This window comes from Lemur catta, chromosome 16 (assembly GCF_020740605.2).
Source record: "Lemur catta isolate mLemCat1 chromosome 16, mLemCat1.pri, whole genome shotgun sequence".
Taxonomy (NCBI): domain Eukaryota; kingdom Metazoa; phylum Chordata; class Mammalia; order Primates; family Lemuridae; genus Lemur; species Lemur catta.
This window is the reverse complement of record NC_059143.1, coordinates 55,790,537-55,805,676: the sequence shown is the minus strand read 5'-3', so window position 1 is coordinate 55,805,676 and position 15,140 is coordinate 55,790,537. Positions and strand designations below refer to the sequence as shown.

Genomic DNA, 15,140 nt, shown 5'->3' with positions numbered 1-15,140 from the left:
TCTCGGGGGCCACCTGGCTGCCACCCCGGCTTTGGGGGACGGTGCCAGAGCCTGCACTCAGTGCACTCGCTGTCCTCGCTGCACACCTGTGTCCCTCACAGACCCCTGCTGGCCTGGGATGTGTGGCCCCGCAGGGAGGGGAGGGGTGCAGCAAGCAGGACAGGTCTGTGCACCTCGGGGAGTAGCAGTGCAGCCCCATGGTCCTCGCTCTGCAGACCGGCTCGGTGGGCAGGTGCCACCCCTGACCTGGTCCACTGTGGGCAGCTCGGTTTCCCCTTTCTGCCCCAAGTAGCTGATGTGAGGATCCATGAACATGTGGGCCCCTGGGAGGCAGATGTGGGATCCAGGCCTCACCTGTGCTGTCTGCCAACTTTGCTCAGTCTGACCCTGGAGGAATGCGTCCAGGTCACTGGGCAGATCAAGTTATTTCCAAATTTCCCAGCATCCCAGCACCCTGACAACAGACTCTGGGTGGAGCCCAGGTGCTGTGTGTGCCAGCACTGGGTGAGAGGAGGAGACAGGTGGGAACAGGCAGTCGTGGTGGTCCGCTCCACAGAAGCCAGGCTCGTGTGGAACTCTCAGCCCGTTCGCACCCTGGGTTCTGTTCTTGGCCCTGCCCTGGGGCGGCGGGGCCCAGTGTGAAGCTGGGCTTGCTGTGCAGTCATGGATTCTGCAGAGGGGCTTGCAGCTGTGGATGTGGGGGGTGCTTTGTGCGACCAGGCCAAGTGCAGGGATGCTGTCGCGGTCAGAGGTGCCCTGCCCTGGTGGTTCATGCTGTGTGCATCACAGGACACCCCCTTTCTGGCCCCAGGAGCCCGGATCTCTGGGGCAGACCCCACAGAGCACAGCGGTGCCCCAGGAGGAACTCGACTGACAGCCATGCAGGAGGCTGGTGCTCTTTTTCCGGTAGAATCAGGGAACGTCTGCAGTAGCACAGCCACACCAGGGCCCGAGACCAGCTCCCTGTAACTGGACAGGACCCTCTTGCTGTAGGCTGTGGCCGAGATGTGTCAGGTGTTCAGGCTGAGATCATTGAGATGAAAGTATGAAGTGGCACGATTTGAAGAGTGCCACCCCCACTGGTGTCCACAGAGCAGAGCGGGCTCGTGCTTTTGTGGGTGCCCTGCAGGGGCTGCCGGGAGGAGTCCACCGATTTCCTCCCTGAACCCCTTCCTGCCGCAGCCGGGGCGGAGGGCAGAGCGGGTCTTTGTTCCAGTCTTAGGGAAATGTCCCGTTAGGGGAGAGGAGGTGTTCTGGGGGCCAAGGATGTCCCACAGGCCTGGATTCCTGCCCTGGAAGGCAGGAAAAGGGTTAAAATGCCCACAGGTAAACTTGGGCTCTGCAATGGGCATCATGGGGGGGCGACTGTATCAGGAAGCCCTTGTCACCTTCCCGGGGCCCAAGGGACGCCCCCCATAAGGGCACTCAGGTGGAGTGGGGGCTGTGAGCAGGGCCAAGCCTGGAAGGTGACGTGGGCTTTGGCCTCTGTTCCCACGGGGCCCTGCCCCTTCTGGGCCGCCCTGGCTGAAGGCGAACCAGCAGGCGAGGCCTAAGGCAGCGCGGCAGTCTGGCGTTTGCTACGGGCTTGGAATTGCTGGGACTCACTGAACTCGTACGTAGCCAGCCACAGAAAACTTAAAATCGGGAGGAAATAGAGGGGGGAGGAGGAGGAGGAGGAGGCCGGGCGCTCCCGGGGCGCGTCGTCAGGGCGGCCCCGCGTGCGCGCGCTCCGCGGCCGGGTCGGGGCCCTGGGAGCTGTCCTCCGCGGCCGAGGCCGAGGCCGAGCGCGTGCTGTCCTCGCGCAGGGCCGGCTCGGGGCTGGCGGCGCGCCGCTGCTGCTCCTTGAGCTCGGAGTAGGAGCGCGAGAAGGTGTGGAAGATGGAGGTGACGGGGAAAGCCATGAGCAGGATGCCGCTGAGGATGCTGCTGAGCGCCACCACCTGCCCGGGCAGGCTGCGCGGGACCATGTCGCCGTAGCCCACGGTGGTCATGGAGATGACGGCCCACCAGTAGCTGGCGGGCACGCTGGAGAAGTCGCGGCGCGCGCCCAGCTCGCGCTCGGCCAGGTGCACGAGCGGCGCGAAGAGGGCCATGGCCACGCACAGGAACAGCAGCAGCAGCCCGAACTCGCGCGCGCAGCGGCGCACGGTCAGGCCCAGCGAGCGCAGCCCCAGCGAGTGCCGCGCCAGGCGCATCACGTAGAGCACGCGCAGCGCGCGCAGCAGCCGCAGCACCAGCCCCGCGCGCTCCAGCAGCTTGCTGCCCCCCGGGCCGCCCGCCGCCAGGCCCACGAGCAGCGACACGTAGAAGGGCAGGATGGCCAGGATGTCGATGATGTTGAGCGGCGTCCGCAGGAAGGCGCACTTGCTCTCGGCCTGCAGGGAGCGCAGCAGGAACTCGAAAGAGAACCAGGCTACGCACACCGTCTCCAGCACGAAGAGGCTGCGGCACTTGTGCGAGCATTCGCCCTGCGGGGAGAAGGCACCGCGGTTGGGGCCAGGCGCCGGGTCGCAGGGAGCCTGCCCTTCCTCCCCCACCCCACCCGGGAAGCGAGAAAAGGCCCAATTCCTGTTAAAAAAAAAAAAAGTCTTAATTGGAGGTGCACACTTACGGCAAGAGAGCCGACGAGCTTGGCCAATCTGTGAAAATTCAGCAACAAAGGTTAGTCTGTGGTGTTTGGGCCGAGACTGCTTTCTCCCTCCCAGCTCAGCAAGGCAGAGTCCACGGGGAAGGGGGGTGGCTGCGGCCGGGAGGCCCCCCTCCCACAGCGCTCAGGTGGGAGCTTTCTTCCCCAGGAAGGGCCAGATGTGGGCAATTTGCATTCTGCCTTCAGCTACCTGCTGCTGGAGTGCGGGCCCAGGGAGAGTCAGTGGAGGGATGGGGGGGCTCCCTTCTACCCACTCCCCACTCGTGGACCAGAAGCTGGACCTAGAGTGTGGTACGCTGAGAGGACGAGGCCTCAGTGCCCTTGCCTTGGTGCAACGGGCAGTGATCCCAAGCCCATGTGATCTTAGGATGCCGCCCCCACCGAGCACTCAGCTCCAAGAGAGGGTGTCACTCAGACTGAAGCTTTTTCTTCTTCCATCCCCAGCTCCAGAGCCTGGCTCAGAGATTTTGCCTGGAGGGAGAAGGAGGAAGTAAGGGATAGATCCTAACCTAGTCTCTTCCCAAAGAAACTGAGTTCATTTGCAACAGAACATGGAGTTTAAACCCTAAGGGCACTCTCAAAACACTGGAGGTTGTGGTGAAGGGAATTAGGAGGATATTCACGGATCTATTAAAGACACAGCGGGGACAGTAGGCTGCTGAGTTCTCAGGAGAGAACCAGGGAAGAAGATCGCTGGGAAGAGACCCCCTGGGGTCAGAACAGCATCAGACACTGACCTCAGAAACTACTGAGGAGCCAGAATTTGACCAGTTTGTAGAGGAATCTGTGCCCTAGGACATTGTCGAAAATAATAGAGCTATCAGTGGGCTACTGGTGGAGTCTGACAGCTGGTGTGGTCAGTGAAAGGGAGGAAGAGTTTGCTACCCAGACCTGCCATCCCAGAGTGCCTGTGGGCGCAGCCAAGCGGCTCCAACCCGGAGGCTTCAGCACGGGCTTCCCCAGAACAATGGGCCGTTGCTAAAACAACAGAGTAAATAACAAGACCATGATGGGGGTGGTACCCAGAGCTGCTAGAATATGTTGTCTAAGATGCCCAGTTCTCAATAACAACAACAACAAAAAAAATCACAAGCCATATTAAAAAAGAAAGAAAGAAGGAAAGTATAACCCGTACCCTGGGAAAAAAGCAGGCAACAGAAACTGCCCGTGAGAGTGACCAGATGTCAAATTTAACAAAAAATATTTCAAAGTAGCCATTGAGAACATGTTCACACAGCTGAAGGAAAGCACGATGAAAGTGCCACAAATAGAGACTATCAATAAAGAGACAAAAATAAAAAAAAAACAAATGGAAATTATGGAGTTGAAAAGTACAATGGAAATAACATTCACTAGAAAAGCTCAACAGTAGATTTGAACTGCCAGAAAAAAGAATTATCGAACATGAAGATAGCTCAGTAGCAGTTGTGCAAGCTGAAGGACAGAGAGAAAAAGAGAAAAATAAAGCAAGACTCAGGAACTGCGGGACACTGTAATGTGCACGGACAGTTTCCCGTGGGAATGCCAGGAGAGAAGACAAGGAAGAAAAAAATATTCAAAGAAATAATGGCTGATAAAACTCCCAATTTATTGAAAAGCAATAACCTACACATCCAAGCTCAATGAACTCCAAGTAGAATAAACACAGAGACCCACAAATAAATGTAACCATAATAAAATCATGAAAGTCAAAAAACAGAGAGAAAATCTCAAAAGCAGCAAGAGAAAAATGAAGCATCACTCACAAGGGAAGCTCCCTAAGTCTGACAGGCAACCTCTCGGCAGGCACGGGCATGGCCGGTAGGCCATGATCTATTCAGTGTGCTCAAAGGAAAGATCCTGTCAACTAAGAATCTCCTATCCAGCAAAGATGTTAAAAAATGAAGGTGAAAAATAAACACTTTCCCAGGTAAACAAAAACTGACAGAATTAATTGCTAGCAGATCTGCCTTTCAAGAAATATGAAAGGAAACTCTTCAAGTGACCCTAGATGATAATCTGAATCCACGCAAACAAAGCTACACCAGTAAAGGTAATTATGTAATTAGAAAAGACACTATAAATGCATTTCTCTTATTTCTTCTCTTAACTGATTTGAAGAGCAATTGTATAAAAATAATATGTATATAATGTATTGTTGGACTTATAGCATATAGAAAAGTCATATATGTGCAATGTATTTGCCAATAAAAGCACAAAGGAGCTGGGTGGGAGCAAAGCTGTAACAGTGTAATGACAGAATATACTATATAATTATATGTAATATAATGTATATAAATTATGTGTAACACAATAATATATATAATTATATGTAATATAATAATGTATTGTTGGGTTTGTAACATTAACAGTTATGGTATGTATAACAACAATATCACCAACAGGGAGAAAACTGACTATAGCTACACAGGTGTAACCTTTCTGTATCTCACCAGAATGACGCTAGTACGAATCTGAAGCAGATTTTGATAAGTTGTATATGGTAAACCCTAGAGCAATGCTTTAGGCTTCCTGCCACAGGAGACTTCAGAGTGAGGACATCTGTGGAGACAGGAGAGCGGTGGTGGCCTGGGGGGAGGGGCTGCCCAGGGCATGGGCTTCCTTGGGGATGACGGAAATGTTTTAGGTGGACAGACGGGTGGCGGCTGCACAGCCGAAGACACTGAAAATCACTGGCTGTGCGTAAGAGTGTGAACTGTCGGTGTGCGAATCGTATCTCAATAAAACTGTTTTTCAAAAAAACCTCGAGGCAAACCCCTTCGTGTGTGGCCGGCGGGGCTGCTGGGGTGAGTGGGGAGTTGCCGGGTGTCCCGGCGGGTGTCCCGGCGCTGGGTGCGTCCCCAGTGGCCGCCTGGCGCGCAGAGCAGCTCGCCCCACGCGCAGAACCAGCTCCTGGTTCGTCTGTCCCTGGGGGGCACTGAGGAAGCATCTGCAGTGACGCCCGAGGGCAGCACGGCCGCCTCCCCGCCGAGTCACACGGGGGAGACCTTGGGTGGTGTCCCCGTTCCTCGCCCGGTCCCCTCACGCCTGGCCCTCACTGGCTCGGTGCCCGTGAGTATCTGCAGACGGAAATCCCACGTCTGTGGCGGGGGCCCCGCAACGCGCCTCCCACCCCCGTGAGACATCGGCTCCAGGACGGGTCTTGGCTCAGCAACGGCGGTGTTTAAACATCTGTCCTAGGCTATGGAGCCAGCACTGACCCTGGTACACAGTGGGGCAGAGGTGAGTGGACCCCACAGGGCCCCCCAAGCCTGTTTTGTATGTTCAGGACCAGGCACAGATTTGTCACCTGGTCTGCAAGGCACCTAGAGCAGACGGCTCCGCCCCGGAAGCGCGTTGCTGGGGGCGGAGTCTGCGTCTGGCAGCGCTGCGAGCTTTTCCCACCAACTTCTGTGTTAATGAGCGGTGGGACCCCGATCCCGGCCGTTCGTCATCGCCCTGTTGTGTGGCTGGAAACACTGGTCATGTGCTGACCTCCCTGCTGACGAGGCCATCCGGAACCTTCTGGGATGGGCAGCAGCCAGCACTGCTCCCCTCTGTCCCTGGGAGCCCCGTGGGGCACGAGCTGGAAGCCCAGGGCACCCCCCCTGGGGCCTCAACCCTAGACCGGAGCCCTCCTGCGGCCCAGCCAGTCTCTGCCGCCCCCGCCTAAGCCTGAGGCCAGTGAGCTGCACGCGGGCGGGAGTCGCGGGTGCGCGGGGGGCACCGGGCCTTGTGCGGCGGCCGAGAGAGCTCCGCGTGGGACAGGAAGGGGCCGGCCGGGGCCCAGGGCTGCGGTGATGCCCTCACGGCTGCCGACCCCCAGGTCATTGTGAGCCAGCCTTGGACTTTGGCTCTCTCCGGTCCCCAAGTCCCCACACCACCTCTGGCCTCCTCCTACCCTGGTCCTGCCACAGAGCTTCTCCCCGTCCCCTGGGCCCGTGGCCACGGGGTCCCGCTGGTGAGGGGCTGCCGCTGAGTGCACTGTGGCCTCTGTCCCGAGACGACCCCACCCCGTGACACCTGCCTGCCTGCCCTGGGCGGGGGTGGGGGGGTCTTCCCGCCAGGCCAAGTCCGCCTGCTCCCACGGGCCCAGCTTCCGGCCTCTGCGTCAGAGGCTCGGCGCCCCGCCCACCCCGCCCGACACAGCGACCGGCAAGGGCTCCCTGGGGCACCTGCTGGCCGAGGGCCGGGGCTGGGCTGTGACAGTCGAGTTCAGCAGGAATGGCGCCCTGGCCCTGAGCACGGCCGGCAGCTGGGGGGCCGCCGCTGCAGGCAGAGCCGCAGGGCTGCCGGGGCGTCTAAGCACCATGCGCCGAAGCTGCGGGCATCTCCCCCGGGCCAGGCTCTGGCAGGGGCCGTGCGAGCCCATGGGGACCGGACACGGGCTGAGCCCTGATGCGGCCTGAGCAGAGCAGCTCTGATCGGCGCCCCCCTCGGCGTTTAATTGTTTGGCTCCTGCTTGCGGTTCTGCTGACAGTCGGGTTTTCTTTAATTCCACTGCGAGTCGCTGCTGCCCCAGGCTGCAACCGGGGCTGGCGGGGCTGGGTGAGCCGCACAGACGTGAGAAGATGCCCTGCCCCCCCCTTGTGGCCGGCGGGGCTGGGGGTTCCCCCCGAGGCCTGTCCGCCCCCGCCGGGCAGCACCTCGGAGCTTTGCCTCCATCCTGTCCCCTCCCCGTGCGGTCTCCACCCAGGGCCTGAACCCTGCGAGGCGGGGCCGTGAGGGGCGTGAGGAGGACCCCAGAGCCGGGTGAACGCTGCTTCAGGAGAGAGAGTGGACCCCAAACGTGGAGAGCAGCTGGGGTTCCCCTCCCTGGCGGAGAGAAGAGCTCTGACCCTCACGGCCTTCGTGCAAACACCCCCACGCTCCCTGCGGGGTTTTACGAACCACAGTTGCTCACGTCTGCCGGAACACGTGGGAAACCCGATCCCTCCACCCTGAGCTGCAACCAGCGCCCGGGAGGAGCGCGTCCTCCCCCCCACGCCGGCGGCCCCCAGCTCAGGAACTCGCCCACCCCCGTCTGTCTCTGGCGCACCTGGTGTTTCCAGAAACCACAAGCGTTTCTCAGCTCTGCGAAGAAACGTACGGTAATAACGAAGGAAACTCCAGAATCCAGATCCCTCCTCTGGGCGCCCACCCCGTCCCTGGGAGCCAGTGGGGCGCCTGCCCCCCAGGAGGGGCGGAGGAGCACAGAGGAGCCTCACAGCGGAGGGAGGGGCTCTCAGGCCCCGCCGGGAGGGTCGAGAACCAGCAGGCCCCGGCGTGTCGTCTCGCTGCGTGGACCCACCGGCGTCAGCTGACGTGCATTCGAGTCGTTCCCAGGTTTGGGCTATTGCAAATAAAGCCGGTACGAACAGCACGTACAAATCTACACATGGGCACGCTCTTTCCTTCCCCCCGAGAAGTCCCTGGAGTGTATTTCTGGGTCCTCTGACAAGCGCATGCTCAGCGCGACAGAAGCCGCAGCTGTTCTCCACGCAGCCCCGCCGCACCCACGCGCAGGCCCCGCGCTCTGGCCGCACCTGCTCCTGCCAGCTCGCGGGTTCCGAAATTACAGCCCTGCCAACACGAAACTGACGTCTCGTTGTGGTTTAATTTGTATTTCCCTGGTAACTAATAAGGCTGAACATCTTTTCATGTATTTACTGTTCACATCTTTGGTGAAGCATGTTTTAAAAAATTTCAAATCTTTTGTCCCTTTTTAAATGGGTTGTTTTATTACAGTTAAGTTTGAACAGTTCTTTATGCAATCGAATTACAAGTCTTTTTGTCAGATATGTGATTTGCAAATATTTTCTCCCACTCCGAAGCTTGTCTTTTAATTCTCTTAAGTGTTGCAGACAAAAGTTTTAAATTTTGATGAAGTGTAATTTATTAATTTTTTTCTTTTACGAATCATGCTTTTCATGTCAGATCTAAGAACTCTTTGCCTAACCTAAATAAGTAAAGATTATCTCCTACGTTTTATAGTTTTACATTTGGTTTAGGTCCATGGCCCACTTTGAGTTGAATTTTTGTAGAAAATATAAGGCATGGGTTGTGGTTTTTTGTTTTTGAATATGGAAGTTCAGTTGTTGGGGCCCAATGTTGAAAAGCCTGTTCCTTCCCCGTGTGCTGCCTTTGCGCCTGGTTTGCGTGGTGCGATCCGGACACCCTCCGTGCCCACAGTCCACGCCTGTCCTCTCCCAGGGCTGCAGTGTCCTGACAGGGGCTTTATCCTACCTCTGAAGTCAAGCCACGCGAGCCTCCAACTGTTTTTTCAAACTGGTGCCTTTGCCTTTCCATAAAAATATCAGCATCGACTTGCTCATATTTACAAAAAACGGGGTTTCGACTGGGATTTCATTCACTCTGGAGATCGGCTGTGGGAGAAGGGACATCTCAGCGATCCTGCATCTTCCTGCCCGGCAGAGCGCAGCACCTGTCGTCCCAGCTGCTCGGAGGCGGAGGTGGCGGCTGTCTGAGCCCAGCGAGACGCTGTCTCAAGATAGTAAGGATCGGTAAGAACAAGTCTTCCTGTCCACAGTCACAGTATGTCTCATGTCTCTCCATTCATTGGTCATTTTTGATTTCTTTTTTTCTTTTTTTTTTTTTTTTTGAGACAGTCTCGCTCTATTCCCTGGGCTAGGGTGCCCTGGCATCAAGCTCACAGCAACCTCAAACTCCTGGGCTCAAGCGATCCTTCTGCCTCAGCCTCCCGAGTAGCTGGGACTACAGGCATGCACCACCATGCCTGGCTGACTTTTTTTCTATATATATTTTTAGCTGTCCAGATCATTTATTTCTATTTTTTTTAGTAGAGACAGGGTTTCGCTCTTGCTCAGGCTGGTCTCGAACTCCTGCCCTCGAGAGATCCTTCGGCCTCGGCCTCCCAGAGTGCTAGGATTACAGGTGTGAGCCACGGTGCCCAGCCTCATTTTTGATTTCTTTTATCAGTGTTTTCTAATCTTCAGCATATAGATGAATCCCGCAATATGTTGTTAGACTTATAGCTAAGTGTTTCATGTTTTTTATGCTATTGTTAATGGTACTTTAAAACAATTTTGAATTCCAATTGTTCACTGCTCGTATACAGAAATATAATTGATTTTCACATACTGATTTGTATCCTGTGACCTTGCTAAGCTCACTTACTTGTTCTATAAGCTTCTTCAAGGATTTCTTAGGATTTTGTACACAGACAATTCTATTTCTTTCTTTCCAATCACACGCTTGTTTCCTTGCTTCCTTACCCTGACTGAGGCTGAACGGCAGAGGCGCAAGAGGACGCCATCTTGGTGGGAAAGTCTCGTTACACATCTGTTGTTAGCTGTGGGCTCTGTGCACATTCCCTATCTGGACGAGGACGTTCCCTGCTATTCCTAGATTGCTGAAATTGGTTTTTAAAAGTCATGAATGGATGTTCAATGTTTTCAAATGCTTTTTCTACATCTATTGAGATGACAAGATGACAATTCTCTTTGGCATGTTAATATTATGAATCACACTGATGGCTTTTGGAATATTGAACCGCACTTGGTCTCCTGAGGAAGCCCCACTCGCTCACGCTGTGCTGTCCCCGTGTCTACTGCTGTGCCCCATCCACTAACACTCTGTTGAGGGGTGTTCATGTTCATGAGACACTGTTTCTTCTTCCACTGTCTTTTCCCGGTTTGGTATCAGGTAACTCTGGTCTCTTGGCATGAGCTGGGAAGCGCTTTCTGCTCTTGTGTTTTTCTGGAAGACACTATGTGGAATTGGTGTTATTTCTTCTTGAAATTTTTGTTACATTCACCAGTGAAACTATCTGGGCCTGGACTTTTCTTTCTAGAAAGCTCTAAACTATGAATTTAATTTCTTTAATAAGCACAGGATTATTCAGCTTAGTTATTTCTTCTTGAGTGAGTTTTGGTGAGTGAGCATGTTTTTCACATAATTTTTGTTTTGCCAAAGTAAACAGGCATGTAATTTTTTAAAAACTCAATAATACCAAAAGGCTTACGAGAACGGTTCTCCTAGCCCTGAGTCTCATCTCACACAGGCAGTGATTTCTTTTTTTTTTTTTTTTTTTTTTGAGACAGAGTCTCGCTGTGTTGCCCAGGCTAGAGTGAGTACCGTGGCGTTAGCCTAGCTCACAGCAACCTCAAACTCCTGGGCTTAAGCGAGCCTACTGCCTCAGCCTCCCGAGTAGCTGGGACCACAGGCATGCGCCACCATGCCCGGCTAATTTTTTCTATATATATATTTTAGTTGGCCAGATAATTTCTTTCTATTTTTAGTAGAGACGGGGTCTCGCTCTTACTGAGGCTGGTCTTGAACTCCTGACCTCGAGCAATCCACCCACCTCGGCCTCCCAGAGTGCTAGGATTACAGGCGTGAGCCACCGCGCCTGGCCTGATTTCTCAGTTTTTAATCATTTCTTCTGAGAGTTACTTCCTACTTCTACGTGCTCATCCGCTGGCCACAGAGGTGCCACCTTGGCGCTGGCTTCTCTGGTCCAGCGTCCGGCTTCCTCGCGCGCCAGCCCTACCCCCACCACATCCTCCAAAAGCAGCTACCTCACACTGTTTGCAAGAAACTCGTGTTTATTTAGGGAGACAGCCGTGCTCTGTCGCCCGGGCTGGAGAGCAGCTGCACGATCACAGCTCAGGCGCCTCCAGTGAACCCCGCGCCTCGGCTCCCACAGTGCAGGGAGTGTGCGCACGTCTGAGGAAACGTGAGCAAGGTTCACACCCAGCAGTGGGGCACGGCCGCGTTTTCCTGTTGTTTCTCATTGGTTTCCTGACGTTTCATGGCTCCATTCCGAACGTGCGCTGCTCTCAATGAATCCTGGCGTATTTCCCCGAACGGCACAAGCATCAGAAATGGGCAACTCTGCTGATTTCCTGGGGCCTCCCCGCGGGGCCCAACCTTTTGCTCCGAGCTGTGGTGTCAGAGCCGCCTTGGGTCCCCGCCGCCTCCGCCTGTGTCCCCTCCTGGTTCCCTCGCGTCCCTCCGGACACGCCTCCTCCCACAGCGTCCCGAGAAAGTGGGCGGGCAGCAGCGTCGGAGTCTTTGCAAACCTGGAAACGTCTGTGCGCGGCCGCACACCTGACTGCGGTTTGGCTTGATAGAGGTTGGCAGGTAGAGAACATTTTCACGCAGAATTTCGGAGGTTCCTCTGTGACGTCTGTGCTTTCGGCGTTGCCGCTGAAGTCTCACGTTCACGTGGACACGTGTGCAGACTGCAAGTCCCCAGCTCAGCGCGTCACAAACGGAGCAGACAGCACGGCCGGCGCAGAGCTACGATCCGACGTCCGGCTCGGCCCCGCTGCCTGCTCACCCCCACCCGGACCTCCCGTCCTTCCTCTCGTCACGGAGCTTCTGGAACATTCTTCTTTCCCTAAAGTTTCAGGGTGAGGACACGTGTGCGTTTCCACGAAGTGTGGGGAATTCATGGCCCATCCAGGATGAGACACGTGTCCTAGATTCTGGCACCGAGTCCTCTCTCACTGTTGGCATCCAGAACTCCCGTAGGTGAGTGTCACCTTGACCAAACTTCCAGTTTCTCACCTTTGCCTACTTTTTCATTTTCTCCTCCTAAGCATTACCACTTTCTTTTTGATTAATCCCGTTTTTAAATTCTAAGAGCTCCTCTTTATTCTTGGTTCGTTTTTCGCATCTTGCTCCTGTTTTGTGGACGTGACACCTCCTCTCGGCCAAGGTGATGGGTCTTGAAGTTTCCTTCTGTTTCCTGCACAGCGTCCGTCTCCTCCGAGCCCCTGTTCATCCCTCCCTGCTGTGGCCTTCCGTGCCAAGGTCCTTCCCTACACGTCCACCCTGGACAGGGGCACTAAGACGTTGTCCAGGTTGCGCTGTGGCCTGGGTGGGGCTTGCCAAGCGCTGGGCCTTGCTGTGCCCGTCACCTGCCACCAATGTTGTCCCCTGGGAGGAGTCTGGTTCCTCCAGCCTCCCCTGGGGACCGGGTGTCTGCTGCAGACACCGACTCCGTGTGCCCTGGGACTGGCGGGGGTTTTGGTCCTTCTTCCCAGGTCACACACCCCGCTGCACTGATGGCACCAATGACACCCACAGACTGCACAGGAAGGACAAGCAGGAAGAGCCACCCTGACAGCAGGCTCAGGCTCAGCCTCGAGATGGACTTCAGGACGCGGCTGAGCAGGAGTCCAGGGTGCCAGGCAGAGGGGCCGGGTGGGAACAAGGCCTGCAGGCCGGGGGCAGGACACAGGGCAGTGGGGAGCTGCCCTAGGAAACCCGGGGGTGCAGGAGGCTTCTCAGACGGCGAGGTCTCCACGGACGTGGTGCCCACTTGGCACTGGCCCTGCTTTGATTCTCCAGTGACAGTAGACAGAGGATGGGCCAGGTCTCCTTGGTAACGGAGGCTGTGGCGGCCCCCCCAACCTCTGTGTCACATCCCAAGGGGACGTTAGCATGTGTGACCAAGCAGAGCCCTGCAGCCGTGCACTGCAGCTGCCGGAAGCTTCCCGCCACTGTGCGGAGGAGCCTGCGCTGGCCTCCTGCCCGCAGAGAGGCGGAGACCCCGGCCCAGAGCCCGGCTGGTGCCCCAGGGCCAGAGCACGGGACCACCCCCAGGAGCCATGAGGAGGGGCTGCCGTTGGGATCCGTGAGGTCCGGGGACGTCGGTTCGCAGCAAACACAGCTGGGATGGGCGGGTCTCCTCCTTTGCTCTCCTGCTTACACTCCAGAACCCACAGCTGGTCTTACGTGTGCATTTCTGTACATTTCTAAGATGATGCTGTCAGAGTCCAAGAGCACCCTTGGTGACGTGGACTGTCCGTGTGGCATCTGCTGGCCTGTGGCCGCCTGGCAGGGACCGTGCTGCCTGGACCCTCAGCACGAGTGAGCGCAGACGTCCGGGACCCCAGAAGCTCGGGCCTCGCGTCATGACACCTGACCCCCACTGGGTGGGGCTTGGCAACTGGAGCCTCCTGGGGACGAGGTGGGCTCACGTGCTGACCTGCTGCTGGCCCGAAACCACCCTGTCAAGACCCCAGAGGTTGGGGCCCTGCCTACTTCCCAGGGGTCCCTTTGCCAGCTCATTCTGAATGCGAGAGCTGCTCCAGGGAGGGGAGGACTCACCCCCACGGTGCCCCATGTCCCACCTTCACCCCAAGGGACCCAGAGGACAGGTTTTGACAAATACGAGATGCATTTTTGCTGATGTGACTTATCGTCACACAGGTGCCAGCCTTGTGGGGTGTGCTGTGAAGAGGACACCCCCCAACCCTCAGACCCAAGCAGGTGGGACAGCCGGGCCAGGTCAGAGCCCCTGTGATGGAGAGTGTACGTGTCCCTCAACTGGGCCACTCGGGGAACTCTGCTCAAGCCTCACTCTGGGGGTCTTGGTGAGGGTGCTTGGCTGATGCCGGAGTCAGAGCTGAGTGGAGTGGACCACCTTCCCGCCACGGGGCAGCCCCACCAGGTGCACATCGCCTGCACAGAGCAGGGAGGCCGACCCTGACCCTGACCCTGACCCTCCCCCACGCGAGGAGCTCCTCCTGGCTGGCTGCCCAGGGGACAGGGCCATCTGCGCCTCCGTCGGGACTGAAACGTCGGGATCTCTGGACGGAAACTTGCCCCATCGGCTCTGCCGGGTCTCCCGCAGACGGGGCGCCAGGGGCTGGGAGTCAGAGTTCAACTCGGGAAGCGCAGTTCTGGGGAGGACGGTGCTGGTGGCTGCACAACTCTGTGGGCGTACTTAATGCTGCATACTTAAAAATGGTGAAAATGGTAAATTTTATGTATATTTCACCAAATTTATAAAAAAGGGAGCTGATGAAATACAAAACTTCTTCCTTGTGGCAGGCGGTGTGACGACAGTTCTTACTTCTTCATCACCTGCCATGTGCAGCGGCCAGACGCCCCCAAGTGCCCTCACGAGACCCACCCCGGGCTCACGGGCAGCATCACCGGGTCCACCTGACAGCGCAGATGGAGGCAGGGCCGGGAGGGCACGGCCAGTGGCAGGGCGAGGCTGGGGGTTGGGGGCACGGCTGGGGGGGAGGGGCCTGAGGGGGCATGAGGCCCAGGGGGGCACGTGAGGCAGGGCTGGAAGCCAGAGGCAGATGCAAGGTTTCCCTCATTCTTTCACGCGGTCAGGAGACCTGCAGGCCATCCTCGCTGTCCTCCGGGTCAGGGCACCTCAGAGCCCCTCAGAAGGAAGGGAGGGGCCCCACACGGGAAGGGAGAGGTGCTCCTGGCACCCTGAGGGCTGGAGCAGTGCCAGGGGAGGGGCTCCGTGTCCCCCGCCCGGGCTAGGGCTGGTCTGCTTCCTGGTGTGACCTGTGTCTTTGGTGATGTGCCAGAACAACTTTCTCAAATACAGTAGCATCCTCTCCTCCCCCAACTCCACCAGCTCAGACAACAGAAAGCCCCCGCCTCCAGCCCAGGGCACACTGTCCCTCCCCGGACATTTCCAGAAGGTTCCATGACTGTGCACAAATGCTGAAAAGCTTTGCCTCCTTGTGGTAACACTAGTTAGCCCAAATTTATGTGCAGACGCCTCAGAGTG

General features: G+C 56.7%; 1 long non-coding RNA gene across 1 annotated transcript; it reads left to right on the top strand.

The window, feature by feature from the left end:
- The first annotated feature begins 10,958 nt into the window (after positions 1 to 10,958).
- On the top strand, positions 10,959 to 14,415 carry LOC123621695. The gene is made up of 3 exons (XR_006729223.1): positions 10,959 to 12,779; positions 13,359 to 13,568; positions 13,811 to 14,415. It is a non-coding gene; the product is annotated as an uncharacterized LOC123621695 (long non-coding RNA).
- Positions 14,416 to 15,140: the final 725 nt, after the last annotated feature.